General features: G+C 40.2%; 1 protein-coding gene across 2 annotated transcripts in view; it reads right to left on the bottom strand.

Moving 5' to 3' along the window:
• The window catches only part of adcy6a (adenylate cyclase 6a), a 56,194-nt gene extending 50,695 nt beyond the window's left edge, over positions 1–5,499 (bottom strand). For both annotated transcript variants that reach the window (XM_076275490.1, XM_076275491.1), the window contains exons 1-2: positions 5,322–5,499; positions 20–242 (exon numbers count right to left, since the gene is read on the bottom strand). The gene's annotated coding sequence lies outside the window, so the exon portion shown is untranslated. The remainder of the gene's footprint in view (positions 1–19; positions 243–5,321) is intronic.
• Positions 5,500–8,517: the final 3,018 nt, after the last annotated feature.

The raw sequence follows: 8,517 nt of genomic DNA, 5'->3' as shown, positions 1-8,517 counted from the left end.
TGTGAGTTTGGTATTATACCTGTGTGGGTTCTGGCACTTGTCCCAGCCCTGCTGTCTGCAGCTGGACCACTCATTTATCTGAATGGGCGAGAGAAAGCAGAAACGCAAGGCAGAGAGAGGGAGCAGATGTGTCCAAGGAGGTGTGCGTGATCCTGGAGACGACTGGAGACAGCAGTGGTTATGGTTTGGGCCAAGACCAATAGTGTGGGATGAAAGTAGATTTATCAGCAGTCTAGATGGACCTGTGTGCACAAACATCAAAATCCTAAATCCAAAATCCTTTAAAATATTAACAAATATGAAATATGTATGTTAAACTGCACCCACAAATTTGATTGACATCCTGGACAGAAGTCCTGGAGTTAATCCCTTGTTTTTAGCCTCTTCTTGGTTAAACTGATAATCCTTAATATCTCTATTCAACAAATTTAGTTTACAGACGTCTTTGTTGATTTGTGTCTACAATACTGTCTGTTTTTGAGCCTATAACCAACAAAAAGATGACATTCTATTGCTTTAATGTGCCTAATGGACCTAATGATGATAAGTGATTAGTCTCATCATCAAAGAACAGCGAAAAGAATAAAGGGACATCAAAGCAAAGGGGTTCTCCTTTCAGCACTAAACTTCTCCACAATAGTTAATATATCTAGCCAGTGACGTATTCTAGCGTTCTTTCTGTAGTTTTCCCCCTCCTTCCTTCAGAGATAGAAACGAGACACCAGGTACCTAGATGAGATCATTCAGGTTTGACAGGCAACAGGATCCTCTTTGTTTGATTACTGGCAGGGTTGAGTCATTTTTTACAACCTGCTGCCTCTTACTGCTTAACAACCTGAATTCTCCCACTGAGGCCTGGTGCCCGACACACAGACAGGACACACAGGGAACAGGCACAGCAGCACAACAGACTGGGTCACATAGACCCAAGTTTATACACTGGAAATTATTTTTTCTTCATGGAACTATCGTATTTTCAGGACTATAAGTCGCACCGGAGTATAAGTCGCACCAGTCAAAAAATGTGTCCTGAAGAGGAAAAAACCATATATATATAAATATATGTGTTGCACCTGAGTCGCAGGACAGGCCAAACTATGAAAAAAAGTGCGACTTATAGTCCGGAAAATACGGTATCTCAATGAAGAATTTACTGAGTTAGTGGCGTTAAACAGCCAGTTTAAAGTACAGGCAGCAAACTATGGCTTCCACGTACTATGATGTAGGTTAAAAATATGATTTAGTGAACGGAATTTGAGAAAAGGAACTTTTTTGAGACTATAACAGAAATTAGATGATTGTATCTCCATTCATGAAATAAGGAATTAAGGGTGGGAACGAGCAGATTTTTTTCTGACACATTCTAAACTCAAAATTATGAAAAACAAATGGCCATCCAAGGAGTATTTCTTGATACTGCTTTATAAGACTGATGCATTTGGACTTTGACAAAGACACTGGTCAAAAACGAGTCTTTCAATAAAGCAGCATTAGGAATTATTAATTCAGTGTGCACATTTTTTATATCAGTTTGATGGAGGATTTATGTGATCCCACAAAAAAAACAGCTTTTTGCACCTGCATCAAGAACTTTAGATAAGATTATATTATAAACCAATCCAATTCCAGTTCAATGCAGCAAACAGCCACCATAACTGGTGATGCTTTTGAGCTCCATGTTGGGGGTCATCTATGTTCTTGCTTAAACAAGGTATGAAGTAGGGCAATTTTTCTGACAGATATTGCAATTGCGATTTGCGATATGATTTTTGAATGTCAATGTCAAAATTCAGTTCAATATTCCAAATGTCTCTTCAAGTTGTGCCACTTCTGATTAGTGAGCTATACTGTCTGTACACAAGGAGGATGACATTAATATATAAAACTATAAATATGACAAGATTAAGTATGCACGATTATTTGTAGCCTTTGTGATTAGATAAATGCATTCAAATTGCTTCTGTGATAATTGTGCAGCCCTAGTATGAAGTCTAAGTGTTGAAGTCATACTCAGCCATGTGACATTGACATATACTCATTCCATTGCTTTTGTCCAAAATGGCTCAATGGTGTTTTAAGCCCCTACCGTCGATTTCAAGGCAGCCCTGCGACCGTCGACTTCAAGGCACCTAACCCTAACCTTAACCCTAACCCTTGCCTTGCAGCGCTGCCTGGAAGACGCCGTTGGGGGCTTAAAACACCAAGTAACTCGAAAATGACACCCAACACACATTGTGTATGTGCAAGCAATAGTAAGATAGATAAAATATACTTTATCCATTCCTAGGGAATTTTGGGGCAGTATAGAGGGCTACCACATGCCCCTTTAGAACAAGTAGGACCATTGTTTCTCTTTTGTTTTTATTTAGCTAAGTTATATTTCTTTTGACCTATATTTTATTTTCTATAAAATATACACATACGGAACAAATAGAACATAACAAGAAAAATATGCAATGACGAAACACTGCAACTGTCACATGATAGTTGGCTGTCCACCAGAATAGGAGCTGAACCCATAACATTTGTATGGTTAGCACCCTGCCCTAAACTGAGCTTCTGTCTTCATGGATAACAGCCAGGTGGTTCCATTAGGGTGATTCCGTGTGTTTTCCTCCTTTCCATCAGCAGCTGCCTCTACAACTGATCTGGGCCAAATGTAGCCCTCGCCTGTCTTAGATCTGGCGTATCTGCTCTGCATTAAGACCAAGTGTTTCGCTAACATCTACTAAGGGTGGAGCTTCATTAAAAGGTCATTTCACTGAGCATAAGTCTAGAGTGGAGGTAAAGGACTTCTAGATAGTCCTGGAATCTGACTTTTTTACCCAGTGTCTGATATGGCTCCTGTTCAAGGTCTCTGATGGCACACTACACACTGGAAAGATCACCACAACTGCAATGGAAAAACAGGCACTTTTGCACCAAGCTTTTCAGTGCTGACAAAGCCCATCTATGTCTTCACGCTTATGGGCCAGGTTAATTTGACAATCCCAAAGACTGAAGAAACACACTGTTTCTACTCACTGCTAAAATCCTATTTGGTGAAAAAGGCACAACTGACTATAAAAAACAGATTCTAAACTATTCAGTCAAATGGGGGAGAACTTCTTGATAACACTTTAGCTGTTCCTGCTGCACACCCTGCCTTTCAATTGAAGGCATCATATCACTATTTACCCAACAAATGTTCCTTAACAACATCTAGAGAGGAAACCGCTAGCCTAAATGTAGGGGGAACAAAAAACTCCAATAGACAGCTTGTTCACTGTAGGCCTACTTCTAAGTTATAAAGAGTAAAAAACACAATCCAATAGGCTATTCCATGGCAGAATGAAAAAAAATTATGTGCTGGACTGTTGTGCTAATTGACATGCAATGCAGATGCAAATAGTCTCGATAACTGCATCAATTTCGCTAGTTTGTCAAAATAATAACCAGATCCTATTCTAGGCTTCGAGCCTATAGCCTATAATTTGTGGTGCTTCTAAAAAAAACCTAAGTTGACTATAGAATGTCTCAGCACCTGAATTAATGATAGCTGACTTGAACTTGAGACTAACAGCAGCTCATCATCAAAAAGGGCTCTGTAACAAAAAGATAGCTCTCCATATTCTCCTTACATCTATTCAGACCGGGGACAGCTGTTGAACTAGGAAAGCGTATGGTGAACAAAAATAGAATTTCCCTGTGATGGCTATCTCACGCCAGTTCCCAGAACGTATCCGCTCGTGCTGCTGGTTCTGTATGTTCTGGCAGGGTATGGAGCCAAATTATGGAGAAGACACTGACTGAGCGCAGCAGAGAAAATACAGACGCTGCCTTAAATGAATTGCAAGGTCAATACTATCGGTAATCTCCATTTATAAACGTCTCCATGAAAAGGGACAGTGTTGCAGAATGATACCGAATGCAATAATAACCTTCACGTGTTCCATACAACCATCGTTGCTACGTGACTTTGGTATTCTCGCTAGCTAGTGGTTCTAGCATGCTGTGTTCCTCTGGGACATTTGCACGACATTTCGATCGGACAGCAGCACGTTGGTGTTATATAATGCAAATAATACTTGTTTTGGAGCATCCGCACGTCGCCGTTATTAATCATAATGCCTGTGGTTTGTTATGAGCGCCTGTCTAATTAAACGAATGCCATATTCTTTCATATAAACGGCATATGATCAGTCACATTTAAGGCGCTGCAATCATTTCGAATTTAAATACATCTGCCGTTATATAATTCCATCACTTTATCAATACATTGGATCCTAATCTGCGATGAAATCTACCATTTCGTGCAAAGGCCGTGAGAGGCTATTGCATCGCCCGCACTTACACACTTGGGTTACATAACAGTGTCTGTTCAGTATGTGTGTGTGACTACCATATTATGGTTCACAGCAGTGACCATTTCGATGCTGTTACAGTAACTGTGTGCGGTTACTTGTAACGCAGCATGTCACACCCGACTGCCAAATGTCCCGTCCTTCACTCAGGCAAATTAAAGATTAAATTTAAGCATAGCCTACTCTAGGCCTACATAAAATGGAGTAGTTTTCTATACTGAGAATATTTCGAGAATTTCATTGAAGCATAATCTCTAGGCTACCAATTGCATACATTCCTACGCATCATGTCTCTTTAGGTTCCAACACTTTATTAAACATGCTATAGCGTAGGCTACCTACTACTCAGCAAACCAGCGGCGGGCTAGTATTATTCCAGGATATTTTCCCAAATTACATTTACTCTGAAATCGATTGTGACCCAGAGTAGGCTATCTGTTTATTTTAGCCAGACTTAACCCAAGACTGTTCGACCTTTGCGATACAGCTAAAGAAGCAACAACAGCAGCAGCAGCAATGACCGTGCTAACAGTCATTTGACTGCCTTAACATGAAACCCAGAAAAATTGACCACACTGCAACCAACATAGGCACTGACATTGATGTACACCCAACAATACATTATGTCGATTTCCTGCCTGCATTAATGTTAACGTGGATATCCCACTGAAATTGTCTGCTAAAACTAACTGCCTCTGAGCTAACGCTGCATTACACCAAAATAAGGTTGAACGCAACACTATGGACCCTCAACAGGCACAGACTTCTAATGTGCCATGACATGACATCTGATTATCCAAAACGTATGCTACAATGGAATGATTGAAGACCGCCTTCTCCGTACAGTAGGCTACCCAAAGGAATGCAATAAACAAACATTTTGACGCGATTTGACTATCCGCAACTGCATGACTACAAGCCTACATAAAACATGAACACACATAAGGACGCTTCACCCTGGGAAGAAAACTGACTCACCATTTGCATCTCTCTCCTCTTTCAGAATAAAATCGCTGTCGACAGAAGACAACCAAGTGAAAAATTGGTTCACTCGGTGTCCTCGCTGTAGTTTAGCGGCGATGAGGTTGTTCGTGCACTGAGGACGAGGGGAAGGAGACGGAGGGCCACAAATGTAAGATACCGCTCTCCCGTCGTTTTCTCCCTGCCTCTCCCCCCCACAGAAGCACCGCGCACACACACATAGACAGCAGGCTATCACTCTTTTGAGAATTTAGGACTCCCCCTAGAGGTGGTGATCACACTACTGTAAATTATTTTTTTATCGATCTGATGTTCCTTAGCCTACTGTAGTTTGTTGTGTAGGAGGATTGGAACACACAAATAAATATTTGATAGGCCTATTTACTATATTAGTATTAATAGTGAGAATTAAGTTTTGTGACTAAATGGACCAGCAGTATTGCAACATTATTGTGTGTGTGTGTGTGTTTGGGGGGGGTGTAGAGGCACACAATACAAAATGTCAGTGTTTTTTAGTGAAAGGGGGTACCAAGAGAGGCTTCCATTGGTCTATCAGTATGAAAAGGGCAGGTGCTGAACCAGAGGCAGACAGTTAGCCCAGGACAATAGGTCTATGAACTTGTGTGTGTGTGTGTGTGTGTGTGTGTGAGAGTGTTATGTATACGCTTTATGTGTGTGAGTTACGTGCTTGCATATAATAATAATATGCCAATAAAGAGATTCCTGTGTAGATATGGCCTAGCTTATGTGACTGTTCTCATGATTTAGAGCAAAAAAGTAGGCTATAGTAGGCCTAAGTAAGTATGTCTAATTGGATTTATGGATATGGGCCTATGATCAAACATAGGCTACACTTCAAATAAATTGGTCCAAACTGGTCTTGACTCTATTCACACAAACCTTAAAGAGCAAATATTGAGAGCATTTGTTTTTCAATAACCTTTGGTCAGCCTTAATTCTTTCACTTCTTACTTTCATCTTCCGCTTCCCAGTGCTTCTTGACCTGACACTGATTTGTAGCACAGCACTTCACAAGGACTAGACGGAGTGTATCTTGGGGTATTATAACTTTCGGCCTGCCTTCTGTATCAAACCACTCAGCACTATTGATAATACAGGTTATAGGTTACAGGTTATCTAAATCAAACAAGGACATATTGTTTTGCACCTTAGTAACATAAACTGCCCTAAGAAACACGTCTTTTAATAGGGGGAGAGTGTTATAGCAACCGAATACAAGCTTAGATAGTTTTATCGATCCAATCATATAGCACTCATAAAGGTGTCAGCTGTTGCCATTGTAAATCTGACGAGTAGCAAAGCCACTTCAACAGATAGAGTTACGTAGAGTACAAGGGTCTGGCTTTTAGGTCATTCAAATCAAATATTTGTTTCACAAGTGTGAATAGCTAGCATGTCATCTGCTATTTGAATGACTAGCCTGGTTAGAATTTGTGTTTCTCAGTCAACAAAACCTGACTTCTATTCTAAAGCCACAAGTGCAGAGAGTGCATAGATTGACTGTGTTTTTATGAGCGAAGTGATGGGTGGGAATGGCCGCTTGAGAGAAAACAAAACTGTCAACTATCGTATAATTGCTGGACCGACTTTCCCACAGTCACAGATGGGAGGCACATGGGCGCTCGCATGTGGAGTGATCTTCCCGAAAACAATCCCCTAAATAGAGCAAATCATGTCCAAATATTCCAGATTGTGGAACACACCCACTTCTTAAATAACAGATGACAGAAAGCCAAGCACAAGAAAAAAAATCAACACAAAATGGTCTTTTTCAGTTTATTTATGTTTAGACTAATCTACTTGGAAGACTCAACATGGTGCGATGTATGATTTGTTTGGACACACTGATAGACTAGATAGACTAGACTAGAGCAGCGAGAGCACCAGTATGGCTGCCGTAGGCCTAAGTGTGATCAAAGATGGCAGTTGGTGAATCGCCACGCCAGCAAAGCAAAAACATTAAAAAGCTTAAAGTAAATATGTCCCTATTTGTCTAATACTCCGCTGACAAATGGATCTGTTCCATGAGCAACAGGTTTTTTTTTCCGTTTTAACACATACAGTGTTGTCCTAAGGTAGGAGCCTGTCCTCCGAGATACTGTGTGATCAGTGCATTTCCCACACCAAGTGAAACAATGGTCTCAGACTCACACAGACACAGCAACAAAAAGGGATGTCTCAAAGTGGGTAAGTTATTCATTGTCCTAACACAGAAAAGGAATAAAATGTATTAACTGTGGTTAAAGTTTAAAAGGAAGCACTGATGACTACTTGTTTTTGACCTTATTGGGTTTTGTCATCACCTCACTTTCTTTGTTCTCTGCAACACGATACAGATACAGACACACACACACACACACACTTAACTGACAGAGCCCTTCACTATTCCCACTGTCAGATCCATTATGTCTTGTGATCAGATGACTTCAGTGTCTAACGATTAACAACTGCCAGCTCCACTCCCACCAGGGTGATTGACAGGCAGCCCATCACAATATGACTGCCCTTATTGACAGGAAGTGCCAATGGCCATTCACACATCATGGGGTGCTTTAAGTGCTGCTTGTTGTGTCTTGTTTCAAGATACATCTTGCTTCATAAAGTTGATTCACAGAGTCACTCTCAGGTCTGACGCATTAAACCGATTATGACATGAATACAATTTTAAATAAGAAAAATAACTAAAAGTGAAAATATATGAAAACAGGTGAATATAAAATAGACCTAATATAATTAAAAGTACATGATTCTAATCCTGTAGATCTTTTGTCAATTTCACCAAATTGCTCCTCACAGTCCTCTTGCTGTTTTTCTGTGTGCGGCTGTGCTCAAAAAACCTCAGGCAGACTCCATGTGCAATATCAACCATTCCACACATTGCATCAGGAGCTCATGAAAGGGAGAAAGAGGAAGAGCTCAAATGTTATCAACCTTTTGCCATAATCACAGACCATACCTTTAAGACGAATTTTGCTTTTAAATTCATATGCAGAGCCCGACTGATATAGGATTTTAAAGGCCGATACCGACTTCCATATTTGTGGATTTAAAAAAACGATAAACGATAAATTGGCCGATATCCTTTTTTAACAAACACAATGTAAAATGTGTTTTAATATTTAGCATATTGAAAAGTTCTGATCAAGGTGGTATACTGTGTAAATAGGCCTAA

The sequence above is a fragment of the Alosa pseudoharengus genome, unplaced genomic scaffold, assembly GCF_046254945.1.
Source record: "Alosa pseudoharengus isolate Yale_2024_CS ecotype anadromous, Long Island Sound unplaced genomic scaffold, YU_APseudo_1.1 YU_APseudo_1.1_scf_9, whole genome shotgun sequence".
NCBI lineage: Eukaryota > Metazoa > Chordata > Actinopteri > Clupeiformes > Clupeidae > Alosa > Alosa pseudoharengus.
The sequence above is the reverse complement of the archived record's forward strand: the minus strand, read 5'-3'. Positions and strand labels throughout refer to the sequence as shown.